This window comes from Pseudorca crassidens, chromosome 6 (genome assembly GCF_039906515.1).
Source record: "Pseudorca crassidens isolate mPseCra1 chromosome 6, mPseCra1.hap1, whole genome shotgun sequence".
NCBI lineage: Eukaryota > Metazoa > Chordata > Mammalia > Artiodactyla > Delphinidae > Pseudorca > Pseudorca crassidens.
Window position 1 is genome coordinate 113,513,754 of NC_090301.1, and position 19,710 is coordinate 113,533,463.

The 19,710-nt window shown below is 45.5% G+C and overlaps 1 protein-coding gene and 1 pseudogene across 2 annotated transcripts in view; one reads left to right on the forward strand and one right to left on the reverse strand.

Moving 5' to 3' along the window:
* The window catches only part of GPR39 (G protein-coupled receptor 39), a 232,358-nt gene that overhangs the window by 98,948 nt on the left and 113,700 nt on the right, over window positions 1-19,710 (reverse strand). The window lies entirely within an intron of this gene.
* Window positions 8,705-13,871, forward strand: LOC137225959 (large ribosomal subunit protein P1 pseudogene; annotated as a pseudogene).

Here is a 19,710-nt window from a genome sequence, read left to right on the forward strand (position 1 = left end):
ATCGTTATGGTCTAAACTCTCCTTTTTTTAATTTTTATTTTTTGCGGTACGCGAGTCTCTCACTGCTGTGGCCTCTCCCGTTGCAGAGCACACGCTCCGGACGCGCAGGCTCAGTGGCCATGGTTCACGCATGCGGGATCTTCCCGGACCGGGGCACGAACCCGTGTCCCCTGCATCGGCAGGTGGACTCCCAACCACTGCGCCGCCAGGGAAGCCCCTAAACTCTCCTTTTAAAAACGAGCTCCATCTTAACCTCATCTCTGGAATCAGAGCAAACATGTGCACTTCATGTAGCAGGACCCATTTTATAACAGCGGGGTCAGAGGACAGGGCCACCTTCCGGGGGGTGGCATACACTGCTCTGTCAGGCCTTTATAGAGCGATGCTGCGTCTTCCACGGGGAGTCTTTTCACTTGTGTTATGTTCCCATTTTTTGTGTAATGATGAGCAATGTCCTAACAACGTATATACCTTGAAGTGTTTTGCCTGAACAACCCAATGAGCTTTCAAGTCTGTTTTTCTGCCTTACTGCATGAGCTTGTTAGAAGGTTAGAGATGGATGAATGAATTCATTCTCCATACACTGAGTGCCTACCGTGTGCTGGGTTTCGGTGCTGTGTAAATGGGAGATAGTCTCTGCCATCAAGGGGCTCACCTAATGGTGGGACGGAGAAACGTGTTGGCGTGGAGGAAGCCAGGTGCTAGGAGGCACCTAGCCTGGGGCGGGGTGTGGGGGGGGAAGGTGTCCCAGAAGGCTTTGTGTAAGTGATGACATCTGAATAGGATATCAAGGCACAGAGAGCGCAGGTGGCCAGCTGGGGTGGGGATGGGATGGGGGTGGGCTGAGGGACAGCTTGCACTCTGGACAGAGGACCACATCTGTGCACGTGCAGAGAGCCTCAAGGATGCCTCGGGAGGTGGATTAGGGTGGCCTAGGTAAGGCGCCTTTTATGGACTCACACGAGATAGGGCTGGAGAATTAGGCAAGGCCAATCATGAAAGCTGTCCTTACAACACGCCCAAAAAAGGGCTGCATAACACACCAAAGAATTTTTCCAAAGGCAGTGGAACGTCATTGAAGGATCTGTGTGAACAGAGGATCAAACATAATCCAATTTGAGTTTGAAGGAAAACACTTCAGTGGTGGCGTGGAGGATGGATTTGAGGGAGAAGAGACAAAAGCCATGGCTCTTAACGTTGACTGGACGTTGGAATCCTCGGGGTCCCACCTCCTGACATTCTAATGGAATCGGTTTGGGATGTGTCCCGGGTATCCGAATTGTTCAAAGTTCTCCCAGGGATTCGGATGTGCAGTAGGGGGGTTGAAAGCCACAGGTGTTTGCACAGTGGTCAGGTGGAGGCGAACGCAGTAATCTGGGTGGTGGAAGGAAGGTACAATCGTTCATAGACTAGGGCAGCAGCGGAAGGGGTAGAGGACAGGACCACTGCTAACGGCAGGGGAGGCAAGGAGAGGAGACATGTATAACTCTCAAGGCTGGGGTTGAGAGAAGGGGAGGGTAGAGGTATGATTCACCTAGAGTGGGACTCAGCAGGAAAAGCAGGTTTAAGAGAGAAGAGGAAGAATCAGGTCTATTGGAACAGCTTTGGATAACTGTTTAACAACCGTAATTTATTAATTTTTTTCCTTTTTATTGCAGTATAGTTGATTTACAATATTGCATTCGTTTCTGGTATACAGCAAAGTGATTCGGTTATATATAATCTATATATTCTTTTTCAGATTCTTTGCCATTATAGGTTATTATAAGGTATTGAATACAGTTCCCTGTGCTACACAGTAGGACCTTGTTGTTTAGGAAAAATCAGTTTTTAGAATGTGAGACACATACAATGATATGACCAATATAGAAATGGGGCTAGAGGGCTGGATTCCTGTCAACAGCAGAGAAAGAGGGGTTCAAGTCCCAGGTGTGGGTGATACACCAATGGAGATGAGTCTGTCATACAGAGGGAAGTAAGTCAGAAAGAGAAAAACAAATACGGTATACTAACGCATATATGCGGAATCTGAAAAAAGCTGGTATAGACGATCTTATTTACAAAGCAGAAATAGAGACACAGGTGTAGAGAACAAACATATGGATACCAAGGGGGAAAGGGGAGGTGGGTGGGATGAACTGGGAGCTTGGGATTGACATATATGAACTCCTGATACTACGTATAAAATAGATAACTGAGAACCTACCGTATAGCACAGGGAACTCTACTCAACGCTCTGTGGTGATGTAAATGGGAAGGAAATCCAAAAAAGAAGGGACGTACGTATACGTATAGCTGATTCACTTTGCTGTACAGCAGAAACTAAAACAACATTGTAAAGCAACTATACTCCAATAAAAATTTTAAAATAAATAAAATCAATGGAGGATGTTCAGGGTTAGAAGAGAATAAGGCTGAGACCAGGACCCCGGGAAACGTTAACTGGTAAGGAATGGACACAGGAAGAGGAACCAAGAAATGCAGCTGAGAGAGTCCAAATGAACCCAGGACACAGGATCTGTAGAGTCACGGGGAGACACGGCTTCAAAGCACCAGTGAGCAACAGTGTAACGTGCCGTGAAGAACAAAGGGGACTGGGGCTGAAATCCCCGGAGCGGGTTAACTTCGGGCAAAGCCATTTCAGTGGCGTGGGGAAGCCAGAGGCAGACGGTGGTAGTGTGCAGAGAACAGCTGAAAAGTAGAGAAACAGGGCTTCCCGGGTGGCGCAGTGGTTGAGAGTCCGCCTGCAGATGCAGGGGACGTGGGTTCGTGCCCCGGTCCGGGAAGATCCCACGTGCCGCAGAGCGGCTGGGCCCGTGAGCCATGGACGCTGAGCCTGCGCGTCCGGAGCCTGTGCTCCGCAGCGGGAGAGGCCACAGCAGTGAGAGACCCGCGTAAAAAAAAAAAAAAAAAAAGAGAAACAGTGAGTGTGGCCTTGCTCTTTGGAGTAATCAGGTTGTGAGGCGAAGGTGGGAGGTCAGACCGTAGCTAGATGGGGGATTCAGGTTCAAGGCCATTTTCTCAGTAGGGGAGGGGGTGAGAAAGGAGAGCCTTGAGGGTGTTAATAGTATAAGAAACAAAGCTGGGAAGGAAGGAGCGGGAGATACATGAAACAGGGGAGTGATGGATGAATGGAGGGCCCACGGGAGGCCACAGGGAAGAGGGGGTGCCTTCCACAGCACAGAGGAGGGTTCAACCTTAGGCGGAGGGAAGAACGTCTCTGCTCAGAAGTTAAAGGGGAAAGGAAAAGCAGGAGAAAAGGCAGGTGGGTTCTGGGTGGGGAGAAAGGCCAACCTTAAGAAAACTTCAATCTGACAACCTCTCTTTTCTCTATGAATTAAAAGGCAGGACTCTACTGAGGCCATGATGGCATGTGGTGGGTGGGAGATTTGAGGAAAGCAGTAAATATTTATTATCACTGCTTTTGGAGACTGGGGGAGGGAGCTGGCTGAGGGCTGCAGGCAGCACTGGGAGCCCAGTGGAGGCTGGGAATGGTGCAGATGCTCTAACCAGTATGAAGGTGGGGAAAGCCGAAATATACCAGGCTGCAGGATTCAGCCCATGGTGATAGGCTCTTGCCCTCCCCATTCACCCCTTCCTTCATTCCACCCCCATTTTTTTCCCTTCGTTCCATGCTCACCACTTCGCTACACAAAGTGTGGGCTCAAGCCAGCAGCCTGAGCATCAGGTAGGAACCCGTTGGAAATGTCTGATCTCAGGGGTCAGGCCAGACGTCCTGTAACAAGATCCCCAGGTGACTGGAATGCACATTACATTTGAGAACCACGGCTCTAGTCTTTTCCAACTACAGTTCTCGCTGCCTTGCTAATATGCCATGAAGTTGGTGTGCTCAGCTTGGAACACTCGTCCCTCATGCTTTCTAGACAATTCCCCTCCTCTGTTAAAACTGTGTGTCAATCTTACCTTCTCTCTGACTTTTCCAAGGCCCTGCTGGGAAGAGCTATGTGCCGCCTCAAATGTGATTCCAGACGTCATCTGAGGGCCGCCATGTTGCTTTCCCTTATCCTCAGCGCCCAGCACGGTGCCTGGTACAAAGCCAGTGCTCTGTAAGTTGCCTGAGTATTCACTGAATGGAACCCAGGGCCCAGTTCTCAGCTCCATGTCCCAACCCACGCCCCTGACCATTTTCTGCACATGGAAAGTCATGCCTTTTTTACAAAAAAATAGTGCTATAAATTAAGCCCCCAATTCCTCACCTTGCATTTGCCTGATATGACCCCAAACCCTGGGAAAGCACTGGGCTTGTTGTTTTCTATAAAAATTTAAAAAGCCATATCTCACTTTTTCAAATTACATGTCCCATAAAGCTCAGGTCTCAGGTCTCAACCTTGGGCAGGCTCTTTTCCCAAGTGGCTATAAAGAAATGCAATATTTCAAAACATCAGTTCACCTGTTAGTTCATGTTCCAAGTGTGGAAACCCTCTCTACTTATTCCTGAGTAGGAAACCTATTTTCTAATAAAGCAAGGAAAGTCAACTAAATTACAGACATGTATGGCCTTTCAATCCACTCTGTATGTTCCTGGGTATGAAAATGAGGTCTTTTTTAATCCCTTTTTTCTATCCCTTTTTTCCATTTTTATGCCCTGTTTTCTATCCCTTTTGGAGCTTGACATATAGTTGGTGGTTAACAAATGTGCTTCTGATCAGTTGAAGAGGAACTATTTCCCTACTTTAACAACTAAGTTTGACCAAGAAATATACTGATTGTGGGGCAACTTGCTGAGTCGCCTGCTAAATGTTTATTTCCTCCTTCTAGGTCTGCCCCGACCTTTCAGAGTTATCCTTTCCAAACCTGGGATTTATGGCTGATCATTATTGCTTAATACCTGCTGTACAATTAAAATAACCTGGGAACCCAGGAGCCTTGGGAGGCAGAGAGAAAACAGAGAAATCCACCCCAATACAATCTCAAACCCATCGCCTTATTAATCACGTTAGGCCCCGAAGAAATAAATTTGTCGGCCCTTAAACATTCCCAGAAATGCTAACATTCAGGATGCTTCCCTCCCCACCCCCATCGCATTTGGACCTGCCAGTCATACTCTGTGTAGGAAAGGATTTTGATTTGTGTCAGTAATGTTGCCTTAGAAATTGCAAACATTTAGAAATGCACAGAAAAAAAATTGGAATTTAAGAGATTCAGAGTCAGTCTACAAGAGACCCACTTCAGACGTAGGGACACATACAGACTGAAAGTGAGGGGATGGAAAAGGATATTCCAGGCACATGGAAATCACAAGAAAGCCAGCGTAGCAATACTCCTGTCAAACAAAACAGACTTTAAAATAAAGAATGTTACAAGAGACAAGGAAGGACACTACATAACGATCAAGGGATCAATCCAAGAAAAAAATACAACCATTATAAATATACATACACCACACATAGGAGCACCTCAATACATAAGGCAACTGTTAACAGCTATAAAAGAGGAAATCGACAGTAACACAATAATAGTGGGGGACTTTAACACCTCACTTACACCAATGGACAGATCATCCAGACAGAAAATTAATAAGGAAATCCAAGCTTTAAATGACACAACAGACCAGATAGATTTAATTGATATTTATAGGACATTCCATCCAAAAATAGCAGATTACACTTTCTTCTCAAGTGCACATGGAACATTCTCCAAGCTAGATCACATCTTAGATCAAAAATAAAGGCCTCAGTAAATTTAAGAAAATTGAGATCATCTCAAGCATCTTTTCTGACCACAACACTATGAGATTAGAAATGAATTACAGGGAAAAAAACGTAAAAAACACAAACACATGGAGGCGAAACAATACATTACTAAATAACCAAGAGATCACTGAAGAAGTCAGAGGAAATCAAAAAATACCTGCAGACAAATGACAACACAACAAGATGAAAAGACAGCCCGCAGAATGAGAGAAAATATTTGCAAACAAATCAACAGACAAAGGATTAATCTCCAAACAGCTCAATATTAAAAAAACAAACAACCCAATCAAAAAATGGGCAGAAGGCCTAAACAGACATTTCTCCAAAGAAGACAAACAGATGGTCAAGAAGCACATGAAAAGCTGCTCAACATCACTAATTATTAGAGAAATGCAAGTCAAAACTACAATGAGGTATCACCTCACACCGGTCAGAATGGGCATCATCAGAAAATCTACAAACAGCAAATGCTGGAGAGGGTGTGGAGAAAAGGGAAGGAACCCTCTTGCACTGTTGGTGGGAATGTAAATTGATACAGCCACTATGGAGAACAGTATGGAGGTTCCTTAAAAAACAAAAAATAGAACTACCATATGACCCAGCAATCCCACTACTGGGCATATACCCAGACAAAACCATAATTCAAAAAGACACATGCACCCTTATGTTCACTGCAGCACTATTTACAATAGCCAGGTCACGGAAGCAACCTAAATGCCCATTGACAGACGAATGGATAAAGAAAATGTGGTACATATATACAATGGAATATTACTCAACCATAAAAGGGAACAGTACTGGGTCATTTGTAGACATGGATGGATCTAGAGACTGTCATACAGAGTGAAGTAAGTCAGAAAGGGAAAAACGAATATCGTATATTAACGCATATATGTGGAATCTACAAAAATGGCACAGAGGAACCGGTTTGCAAGGCAGAAATAGAGGCACAGATGTAGAGAACAAGCGTATGGACACCAAGGGGGGAAAGTGGTGGTGGTGGTGGTGGTGGGATGCATTGGGAGACTGGGATTGACATATATACATTAATATGTATAAAATAGCTAACTAATAAGAACCTGCTGTATAAAAAAAAATAAAATTCAAAAAAAAGAGCAATTCAGAGTCATGGGACCTTTGGTACATCTGGAACAGGTATGTGGATTCCTTCAAATAAGGCAGTGGGGGGATTAACATGTGTCCACTCCCCACGAGGCTCCATCCTAGCACTTTTCATAGATTATCTCATTTCATCTTCACAAAAGACCTGCCAAGTGGCTATTGTCAGTCTCAATTTTACAGACCAGGTAACTGAGGCTCAGAGAGGCTAAGAAAGTGACCCAGAATAAGACAGCTACTCAGGATGGCATTCCCACAGGGGTCATGGTCTTCCCACCTCGAAAGCTATGCCTATTTTTAATTGCACTAAATTGGCATGAATCCTATTTTCTTAGACTCTGTCCTTTATATAACAAAAAAGAAGCATTATGGGATACCCCCAAAGGACTTCCTACCGAAACATCGTATTCCACTTATCTCTCATGGTAACTGAAATTCCCAAATGACTCACTCTTTGGGATTAGGGCCACTGAAGCTCTCTGTTAGGATGACAATGTTTGCTACAACGAAGAGAGTTCCAAATTAGAAGTCATGAAATGTTTATTAAGTGTGTACTTTACCCAAGACACCATCGTAGATGTTGTGACAAACACACAAAACAATTCTGTACCCTCAAGAAGGTTACAAGCTCAATAGCAATTTCAGATCCAAGCAACAGTTCAAAGTGGTAAACAGTTGTCACCAGCCCCCTACAAGGTGAAGTGTCAGATAAATCTTCTATGCAGATGTCTATAGGCCCTCAGATATTATACCCTTAACAGAAATCCTGGCCGCTCAAAAGATGAATTTCACTAACGTAGCTCCTGTCACCCACCCCGAGGAAATGAGTCTTGGGAGGCCGGAAAGGGCTTTGATGCGGAGGACCCTCTGTGAGCTTGAACCTGATTAGAACAGAAGGCCTGGAGTAGTCATTAGAATGGACTGTACAAGGTGGGGGCAGTATGCGAAGGGGGAGGATGTGAAAAGTCCCATTTTGCATCTACCTTTGCCACACAGAGTTGCCTGCACTATTATATCCTGTCACTCTAGCCGCCTCAAAAAAATCTCACGCTAGGTAGGAAGAACATCGAGCCTGGCGTTTGACAGTTGTTAGCGTACAAAAGACTGGCTATCTGAATCCCCGGGCCATCCCCAGCCCCACCTGGACCACGGTCTTCTCAGAAACACACATGATGAGGAAAGACCTTGCTTAGAGCCAGTGGTGTGCTGGAGCTGGTGTGTTCCAACGAGAGAGAGTTAGCTGTGAAACATTCAGCGATCGTGATAACCAGCCACGGTGGGAGCATTTACACTATGGAAATTGGCAAGTCACACCTCAAAGCTGTGTCTTTTTTGTGGACAGTTTGCCAGCTCACCACTGCTTAGAGCTGTTCATATACTGCCCTCTCTCTGATTTGTACATTTACGTGAACTCTGTATCATTCGGCGAGCCTCAAGTTAAGATGATACGCATAATGAATTTCACCATTTGGTATTTAGCTCTAAGAGACCAAGGATGTATTTGCTTTGAAGAAGGTTTTCTTAAACAGCCACTAGCATCTCTAAACAAATTAGATGAGCGATGATCAAAGTGTGGCCCCGGAACAGGAGTATCACAACCACCTGTGAACTCCCGCCGCATCCCAGATCTACTGAATAGGGAACTTTAGGGATGCCCCAGCAACTTGTGTTTTAATAAGCCCTCCAGGTGATTGTAACACACACTCAAGTTTGAGACACCAAACTAGAGTACCCTCTCCCCCAATAGTAAAACCAATCTTTGACTTTTACCATTTATACATTGTATGCACAATGTACATGCTCACACCATGTAAAAAATTATCAGGTACTATATGCTCTATAGAATATCTGTGTTGCAGTCAACCTTCAAGATGGCCTCCAGGGTACCTCCCGGTGTAAGTGGTACCTCCACTTATTTTGTCCCCTCCCATAGTGAATCATCAGGGGTCTGTGTGTGACCAGCAGAGTGCTCAGAAATTCTCATGTGTGACTTCAGAAACTAGGTCATTCAAGGTGTAGCTTTCATCGTGTTCTCTTGGTTACTTGCTCTGGGGGGATCCAGCCACCATGCTCTGAGGACAAAAGCCCATAAGTATAGAACTGGGATACCAAGAGCCGGCACCAATGCCAGCCATGTGCGTGATCCCCCCAGAAGTGGACCATCCAGCCCCAGCCAAGTTTTCAGATGACCGTAGCCCCAGCTGACACAGGACTGCAATCTCACAAGACACCTGGGCCAAAACCACCCAACCAAGCAGTCCCTCCTGAATTCCTAACCCATAGAAACTGTGAGAGGCACAGCACTAAGTTTTGGGGTAATTTGTTACACAGCACTAGATAACCAATACACACTGTACTAAAAGTGCTTAAGGGCAGCCACATGGGGAAGGTTTCAATGGTACAAAGTTGTATGAAGCAAGGTCTTTTCCAAAAAGAAGCTCTCTACTTATGTGGGAGATGAGATACATAAGCACTAAAACTAGCTGGGTTTTTATTACTTCTTATTAAGAGATCACAAGTCTAGAGGGAGAAAATGCACATGCAAATCCTTTGAAAAATGAGTTATGCAGCAAAGTCAAGTTTTCCGGCCCCCTTTAAACCCCAGGAGAGCATTTTAATCTGTTCCCTTTCTTAATCTATGTATTCTTCCTCAGCTTTTTAAGCAGAGTGAATACAAAGTAATTGCTGTTGATGAGGTAAGGGGTTGTTGTGAACCAGTTATACAGGGCACAAAAGATGTCATTCAGTTGTCAGTACAGACAACCCGGGACCCAGGGCTGCATGTCAGTGACTGCCTTCAGCATGCTAGGAGGCTAACAGACAAGACCATTTTCTGGCTTCTAGAAGTCTTTGTAAATCCCCTCATTCATTCTTCACCACAAACTTGTGACTCATCACATCTTCCTAATGAGAAAACTGCAGCTTGGAGCAGATAAGCGGGGTCACCTAACTAGTAAGTGACAGAGCCGTGAACTATCTGACTCCGAGCCCAAGCATGTGGCCTTCAAAGAACTCTCACTGGCTTCAGAAAGGTCTTTGGTGTCAGCTTGTGTAACACAGTATTTTGAGGCAACACAGGTTCATTGTATAAAATCCCAAAGGTATAAAACTCAGGGTTGGGAGACTGGGATTGACATATACACACTACTATATGTAATTCCTGATATCACTGAGCTGCTGAATCAAAGCCAAAGCTTCCTACATCCAGACTTCATGTTATGTCAGAAAAAATGAACCTAAATTCATTCAAGCAATCGTGGTTAGGTTTTTTGTTTCATGCACCCAAAAGCATTCCTAAATAATACTGATGGCAATAGACTACAACCACCAAACTTATAATAACAGGACATGCAGTCGGTGCTCTTCCTCTACATAAAATAGAAGGAACTGCTACAGTAGGTCATTGAATGCTTCCATAAAGCCACCTTCCTAAAATTGCACTTGATAACATCTAGGATAAATGCTGGAAAAGTTCACCAAAACAATCCAGCTTAATCAGCATTATAAAAATATTCTGGATGGAAATGCAGCTTTGGTATAATAATGGAACGACCACTACATTAATCAGAAACCGTCAACTGAAGCTCTTAGTACTACTAATGCTATCTTAAGTAAGTCACTACTCTTCTCCTCATTTTTCATCTATACAATGAAGAAGTTAAACTGGGTAACCCTGGGGTCCCCTTCAGATTTGATATCCTGTGTAAATTGTGAACTGAAATAAATTATCTTTAAAAAGTCACATGGGCTTCCCTGGTGGCGCAGTGGTTGAGAGTCCGCCTGCCGATGCAGGGGACACGGGTTCGTGCCCCGGTCCGGGAAGATCCCACGTGCCGCAGAGCAGCTGAGCCCGTGAGCCATGGCCGCTGAGCCTGCGCGTCCGGAGCCTGTGCTCCGCAACGGGAGGGGCCCCAACAGTGAGAGGCCCGCGTACCGCAAAAAAAAAAAAAAAAAAAAAGTCACAAACTTCTTCTGTGGCCTCCCCATTTGCTGGCTGCTTTCCAGCTGCAATAGCTGACCTTCTAATGCCTTGCATCAGTCTGAAAGGACAAATACACCTGCATTTGTCATAAATACATCCAGTCTTTTCAAAGCACTTTGGAACAAAGGTGGAGGCAGTTCATACCATGCAAACCACAGATGCAACACAGAGTCCAAATGTTTTTTTTCCAGAAGGAAGGTGCCTCCCGTGGTACAGTGCTGTTTGTCAGTATCCAAAGACTGAGGTCTGCCATCTTCCAAAATGGCTGGACCATGGATGAACTGACTGAACTTTTCCCTATCTTCACCCATTGCATGTTAGCTAGTTACCCATTTTCTTGTTTTCTAAATTAGCAGGATCTTTTTGTGCTTTTGCCCCTGATCTTTCACTAAGGTAAGACTAAACTCTCTACAATAGATGGCTCTCTCAGTACTTCACCCCGTTATGCTGCTTGCTTATTCATTATTGTCCAAGCTACAGTGTTATTTTTCCATGATTTAGCTTGTTTTGTGCTGTGTGGTGAATTCTGAACGAGGCAACCAGGCTGAATAATTTGATGGGCTTTCAGGAGGATACCCTGATGTCTTTTTATCTCCCTCACCAACTCACACAGACCCATTCACATGCACAAGGCCTGGCAAAACCCCAGTGCAGAGTTGCAGGCATTGTGGACAGGTATAGTTTGAGGGCTGGGGAACCAGAAAGCAAAAGGGTACCTCCTGATCTCAGGAGCCTACGGTCAAGCGTCTACAGATACGGGCAGTGAACACTGTATAGGGTTATAAGGCAGCGTAGCAGTACGTGCATGGCACCGTAAGCCCTCAGGAGGGCTACTTAACTGAACGCAGTGTGGGAGGGGAGATTCAGGGCAGCCCTCCCCCTCACAGAGGCCCACATGTGGTGAGTTTGGATTGGACAGGCTGGCGGGTGTGCTCAAAGAGGGACGGCTGCTGATTTTTCTAACCCCTTCCCCACCCTTGCCCCTCTTCTCTCTGTTCTCTCCACTTTCCTACCTGCTCTCACTTCCTCAACAGTCTTGGCTTGTGTGGGGAAAGCTGGCATTCTGTACATGCCACCAGCCAAACAGGCGGCCCTGCTCCCACCAGGCTATCTGACGCCACACCTGGGGCCCACCTCGAACCTTCTCGAACCAGGTGCTTGGTGAAGGAGCCCAGAGGCATCTTCCTACAGCCAAAAGGATTGGTGTTTATAAAATCTGTTTGGGGATTGTTTTACAACACTGTGGAAGCTGGAAATATGGGATCCAAACAACCAAGGCCTCACAGTGCCTTGGCAGTTTGCAAATGAACAGAGTGATGGAGGAGTATTGTGGAACTTTCCAGAAGGGCTGGGAAGAGGCTTGGAGTCAAGGAAGGGCAAGGACAGAGACTGTGGCCAGGAGGCGTGGGGCTGGTGGGAGCCCATCAGGGAACTCTCACCTTGTCCTTGACGCTAGTAGCCCTTTAGAGCCGTGGGTCTCTCCCACAGGAACAAGGGAAACGGGGGACCACGGATAAAAACCTTCCAAATGATTAAGGGCTGGTAAATAAGGAAAAGAGGAGAAAGGGAAGCCGAGGGCCTGGTGGTTAATGCCAGTCCTCCTGGCATGTGATGCACTCTCAGACGGGGCCCTCTCCTCTTCAGTGTTCACAGGATAAGACAGAGAGGGTTTCTCTCGGTACCGGGACTCTCAGGAAGACTTCCGGATGGTGAGTGCGGTTAATGGTCAGATTCTGGGGAGGTAATGTCTCCCCCTCTCTGAAGGACTTTGAAAGAAAGACCCTAAGCCTACCCCTAACCTGGATGGTTTGCAGTGGTCCAGCTCAGAGGGAAGGCAGCTAAATGGATGGCTGGGTCTCTTCCAGTCTTCAGATGCTCTATTTCTACCACGTGGTGTCTGTCTGCAAGAAGCTGTATGGCCTCTAATTCCATCATAAAACCAAGGGCATGTTAAATATCTGTTCACTGTAAAACTCCAACCACTCTACTGATACAAACAATGTCCACCCGCCTTCCCTTTTAAACTTAGAACCCAGAATTCTAATTTATTAAAGACTGGGATATAAATCGAGCAGGATAACTCATTTGGGGCATTTAATATTAGACAATCCCCCCCCCCCCGCCGACCCCCTTAGGAAGTATACTGACCAACTTGCTTTATTTTTTAACTTGTAAAAATATTTTCTACCATAAACATTTTCAAACATATGGAAACATAGAGGCGACAGCATAACAAACCCCCGTATACTCATCACCCTGATTCAAAATTAACAGGTCTAACAAAATTAGCAATAATTGCTTCCTGGTCAATGTCATCGCTTGGCCAGTTCACCGTCAGCTTGCTGAAATCAGCCTCCAGACAAGGACCCGCATTATATTCAAGTACATGCGGTGGTTATGTCTCTGAGGTCTTACGCCTTTACTGCTGCGGTGACGTGTAGAATGCCTTACCTTCTGAATTTGTCAGCTTGTCTCTTCGTGGTGTCATCTTATTTGTTCCTCTGTTCCCTGTATTTCTAGTAAATGCAGCTTGACTAAATTCAGGTTCAACTTTATATTGTCAAGAATATTCCTGTCCCTTGCCCCAGCTGCGGCTAAGGCGCTCGGTCCTTCCAAGGAAGCTAAGGCCGTGGTGGGGTGAGGCCCTCACTTCATCCAGCGACTAGCACCGTGCCCAGCGGCCCCTGCTTAGCGCTCACCCGCCTCCATCTCGGAGCTGGCCTGCATCTACTCGGCCCTCGCCCTGCACGACGATGAGGTGATGGTCACGGAGGATAAAATCAATGCCCTCCTTAAAGCAGCCGGTGCAAACGTTGAACCTTTCTGGCCAGGCTATTTGCAAAGGCTTTGGCCAATGTCAACATCGGAAGCCTCATCTGCAACATGGGGGCAGGTGGAGCTGCCCCAGCAGGAGGTCCTGCCCAGCAGCTGATGCTGCCCCAGCAGGAGGTCCTGCCCCTTCTCCCACTGCTGCCCCAGCTGAGGAGAAGAAAGTAGAAGCAAACAAAGAAGAATTTGAAGAGTAGGATGATGACGTGGGCTTTGGTCTTTTTTGACTAAACCTCTCCGGTAACATGTTGAATGAAAAGCTGAGGTCTTTGCTGGAAAAAAAAAAAAAAATTCCTTAGGTGGTATTGAGTGGTTTGTATTTTAGGGGTCCACGATGACTGGTATTTCCTCTCTCAGGGGTGCTATCATTAATGAGTGAGTTCGGGATGTGACAGCCTGACCCCTCCCATGTAAACATCCTCATCAACCTCTGACTCATGGTTTCATCCACTGATGATCATTGCCTGAACCAATTACTTCACCAGGGATTGAAAAATGGGGATTTTCTATCGTTTTCTTGATATTTATTTTCACCTTGCCTCCTTACATATTTTAGGTTCAATGAAGAAGAAATGATACAAAAATATGCATCCGTGGATGTGGACCCTGATACAGGAATGAAGAAACACCTCTCCACTGAAACTAGAGATCTTGATTTGGAAGACAGCGTTAGGAACAAAGGTAGAGACGAAAAGTCTGAAATGGGAAACAGGAAGAGCGTTCTTAGATTGGCAGCCATGCGTCTCGGGACCAGGCAGGTTTGCACACTCTGGGCAACCATCATCTTAGCTATTAACTAAGCCCAGAGAAGCATCTGGCCTTCTGGGAGCTGAAAATAGAACATACAGAATCAAGAATGGAAAAATAAGAGGGAAAGAAGGAGGCATTTCACTTCTGAGTGAAGTTTGGAGACCCCAGGGCATCACTGCAGTAATAGAATTCAAATCCACATGCTTCTGACAGTCCCACTGGGCAACAGGCATGGGTGAGACTCTAGTAATGGAGGCCTGAATGACCTCCCTGACTCCACTCGCTGGGGACAGTGATGCCACTGCCGGCATCTGCAAGCAGCCCTCACATAGGCTGGCAGGGAAGCCCAGTGGGGACACCACCTGCCATCAATGTGCATGGGGAGGGGCTGATGCTCAGAGCACGAGCCTGGTGCATACCTGCTGCAGCCTCCCTCCTCCGCCTCTCTGCTTCTGGAACGCCACCTTCTCTATTTCCCCTTCCAGGGAAACACGATCAACCTCATTTGTTCTGTTCCCTACACAAGCCCACCTAGAGAGCAAATTGATACCATGCTTGCTTACACAGTCATCACCCTCTTAGCAGCTGCTTCTGGAGGACCAGAAGGATGGTATGGATAAGTTGTTCCAGCTGCCACTGTGCAGTAATTAGAATTTCCTGCTTATAAAATGTAATTCTGATCACACGACCAACTCCGAGTCAGGAAGGAAGAAAAGGCGGGAGAGGTGCAACCTCTAAAGGAAGCAGCAATGCTCTGCAGGGGCCTCCCTGTTCAGCTCAGGAGGTTAAAAGGCAAGGACAAAGGATGGAAAGAGAGACACGCAAGTCAGGACGAATTTTTTAAATATGTGCAGGTCGTGTAGGAATTGTCGCATCCAGAGAAAGACCCCCAATTCACAGAGGTTTATGAGTGATAAAGAAGACAACAGAAGGTTTGTTTGTTGTGTTTTTTTTTTGCTGTACGCGGGCCTCTCACTGTTGTGGCCTCTCCCGTTGCGAGCACAGGCTCTGGACGCGCAGGCTCAGCGGCCATGGCTCACAGGCCCAGCCGCTCCGCGGCATGTGGGATCTTCCCGGACCGGGGCACGAACCCGTATCCCCTGCATCAGCAGGTGGACTCTTAACCACTGTGCCACCGGGGAAGCCCCAGAAGAAGGTTTTTAAATGATATCTGGAGCAAACAGAACAAAGGGAGAGACTCACTGATTGGACGAAGTGTCACAAAATTAATAGGTAACACAAAACAGAGTGTTAAAATTCCAACTGGGCTTTTATCTCTCCTAGCAATGAGTCTGCAAATTGGACAGTGTAAAGCTAGTGTCCCAGAAGACAACTGAAGTCCTCATCAAGCCAGGAGATAGCAGGAAACCATCAATCTATGGCAATGAGATAGGGTGTCGGATCAGCAAAATTACATTTGGGATGTGGAGGAATGTTCCAGAAAAACTTCAGAGACTCTCTTAGTAGCTCCCCCGGGCTCTTGGAGAAGCCAGGAGACAGGCGTTGAGCAAATACCCTAGTTCCAGAAATAGGGGAAGGCTGATTTCCAGAAACTTAGGCAGTTCATCTTGACCTAAGTCCTCCTGAAAATTGTAAAATGGACCATTAAACAGGTTGTTTGTGAGCATCACAAAAAGATACAACCTGATCTCTTGGCATCAATGTGAATTAACTAAAAAGAAGTCATGTTCTGGACCATCTGTTAATGAGATCCTCAGGGCCAGTACCTTAGAAAGTCACTGTGAAGCTCTTAATTGAGGAAACTGTCCACAGTTAGAGTGAGATGATGAAACCTCCAGGTGAGGATTTGGTCTTGTTGCTTTTCAGCTATGTTAAATAGTAACATAGACAATGGGACTCTTAAGGAAACCTCCTTCTATGCATGGGAGGGCAAAGCCTGGTAGACACACAGTCTTAATGAACAGAGCAAAGCTCCATTGAATGACTACCCTGTACAGGTTCCAGATGTGACATGCTCTGGGCACCAAAGATGAAGACCTTGTCCTGAATCAAAGATCTCACTGTCTGATACTACAAAGCTACAGTAATCAAAACAGCATGGTAGGCGGAGATCATCGCAGTGCTTTGTGACCACCTAGAGGGGTAGGATAGGGAGGGTGGGAGGGAGATGGCAAGAGGAAGCGGATGGGGGGATATATGTATATGTATAGCTGATTCACTTTGTTGTAAAGCAGAAACTAACACACCATTGTAAAGCAATTATACTCCAATAAAGATGTTAAAAATAAATAAATAATACTTAAAAAAAAACAAAACAGCATGGTAATGGCACAAAAACAGACATACGGATCAATGGAACAGAATAGAGAGCCCAGAAATAAACCTACACACACTTACAGTCAATTAACCTTCAACAAAGGAAGCAAGAATATACAATGGAAAAATGACAGTCTCTCCAGCAAATGGTGTTGGGAAAGTTGGGCAGCTGCATGTAAATCAATGAAGTTAGAACACACCCTCACACCATACACGAAAATACTCAAAATGGCTTAAAGACTTAAATGTAAGGCATGATACCATAAAAATCCTAGAAGAGAAAACAGGTAAAACATTCTCTGACAAAACTTGTACCGATGTTTTCTTACGTCAGTCTCCCAAGGCAATAGAAATAAAAGCAAAAATAAACAAATGGGACCTAATCAAACCTAACAAGCTTTTGTACAGCAAGGGAAACCATAAACAAAACCAAAAGACAACCTACAGACTGGGAGAAAATATTTGCAAATGATACGACCGACAAGGGCTTAATTTCCAAAATATACAAACGGCTCATACAACTCAACAACAACAAAAAAACAACTGAATCAAAAACTGGGCAGAAGACCTAAACAGACATTTCTCCGAAGAAGACATACAGAGGACCGATAGGCACATGAAAAGATGCTCAACATCACTAATTATTAGAGAAATGCAAGTCAAAACTACAATGAGGTACCACCTCACACCGGTCAGAATGGGCATCATTAAAAAGCCTACAGGCTTCCCTGGTGGTGCAGTGGTTGGGAGTCCGCCTGCCGATGCAGGGGACGCAGGTTCGTGCCCCGGTCCGGGAAGATCCCGCATGCCGCGGAGCGGCTGGGCCCGTGAGCCATGGCCACTGAGCCTGCATGTCCGGAGCCTGTGCTCCGCAACGGGAGAGGCCACAACAGAGAGAGGCCCGCGTACTGCAAAAAAAAAAAAAAAAAAATGTCTACAAATAACAAATGCTGGAGAGGGTGTGGAGAAAAGGGAACCCTCTTGCACTTTTGGTGGGAATGTAAGCTGGCGCAGCCACTATAGAAAACAGCATGGAGGTTCCTCAAAAAACTAAAGTAGAGTTTCCATATGATTAGCAATCTCACTCCTAGACATATATCCAAACAAAACTCTAATTCAAAAAGATACTTGCACCCCTGTGTTCATAGCAGCACTACTGACAATAGCCAAGACATAGCACCCTAGTCTGGGGGATCAGAGAAAGCTTCCCTGAGTAATGTGTGTTGAGAAATGACAAGGTATAGGCAGGTGGGGACTTTGAAAGACACGTACGCATGGGAATTAGGCTACATAATGATAGCAGTAGTACCAACGACAATAACAACAAAACCCAGAAGTCGCTGCTATGCCTTGGGGACTGACTCTAGGCTCTGCTAAACACTGCATACCTCTATTTGGTCCTCACGCTCTCTATTTTGCAATCGAGGAAACTGAGACTCAGCAAGGTTGAGTAATATATGCAAGGTCACACAGCTGCTAAATTGAGGAGCTGACACGAAGCAAGACAGTGTAAGAAGACAGAAAACTTACATTTGCTGGCTTAGCAGAATTAAATGCCTTTCACTTGACTATTTTCTAAACAACACACTTACAAGCACATATTTATTCGCTAAGTCTATCCATTAAACATCTAATCCAGGGCACTCTTCTGAGCTCAGAGAAGATGGTCTAACTCCCAAGGCAGATGGACCTTTAGCTAAATTTATAGCCAATTAGGGCTGGGATCCAATAGCATTTCTTCCTATGGAAAGCTAGGTACGTGTTCCATTAGAATATTATTTAATGGCAAGACCCCAGGTGGAATGTTCTAGAAGACCTTTAGCCATTGTGCACCGCATGCTATTTAAACTAAAAACGACACTGTGAAAAACTGCACTTCAGTACAAGCCACAGAGAACACGCCCAAGAGAATTGGCCGCCCGAAAAGGAGGCATGATGATTGAAATATTTTCCAGACTATTACATCCTGGAAGAGTTTAAACAGAGAGAAGAAAGACAGGGAAGGGAAGGAGGATGATTTAGGGTTTCATTTAAGAACAACAGGATTAAATTAACCTTGGGCGGGGGGTGGGGGGTAACAGCAGAGGGTGGTGGAGAGAAATACTGTGCAAGATGTGAGAAGCTTCCCAAAGGAGAAGTATGCTGGGCTGCAGAATTTTCCAGCCCAGCACAACAGGCAAAGCCATCTACAATTAAAGTCATTTACAAGCAAACCTGACCCATTGCTGAGAAAATATAATACAGGCTGAGTCCTAGTTTTAGGAACAGACAAACTAATATCCCTAAATTGGGAAAAACTGACTATTCCTTGAGATCTGTTTTCTTGCATTTTGTCAGTCTCATTTCCTCAACTTTAAAACAAATAGCGACGGGCAAGTTCCCCAACTTGGTGTACGGGTGTCACCGCGATTATAGTTCTAAGAAAAGTTCAACCCAGAGAAGAGGTGAAATAGACATTTTTAAATGTCTATTAACTGAACTATGATATTAATAAAGCCGCCTTCTTAATCCTAGTTTACTTATAATTTTCAGTCAGGCTGCAGAAATTCTAAATTACACAGAGCAGCCAAAAGATGAAAAGAAAAGTTGCAGCATTAAAACCCAGCAGACCTAAACATTTATTGACTTCTCAGCATACTGAGAAAAACAAAGGTTTGCTTGTGGGGGAAAGGGTGGGCGTGACAGGCCCAGCTTTGCCAACTCTGGAAATTATCTATAAACAGCCTCGGCCATCCTCACTGCTGAGCTATTTTCAGAGACAGCACCCAGCTCCTGGTACACACACCAGAAACACTGTTTGTGCACTGCTGCCCCCTGCTGGCCATATGGAACTCATTTTGTCCAGGGCCCAAGGAAATGCCATTTGCAAATTTCAATTACTTTTCAATTCCCTTCCTCCCATCCCTCACCTGCAAGAGCACTCTCCGGAAGGACTCTGTTAGGAGACAATCCATCTGAGCTAATGGGCAAATGTCACTTATGGTACAATTAGTGGGATTCCTCCTACTGTGACCCCCAATGACCCTCCATCAGTGTGGC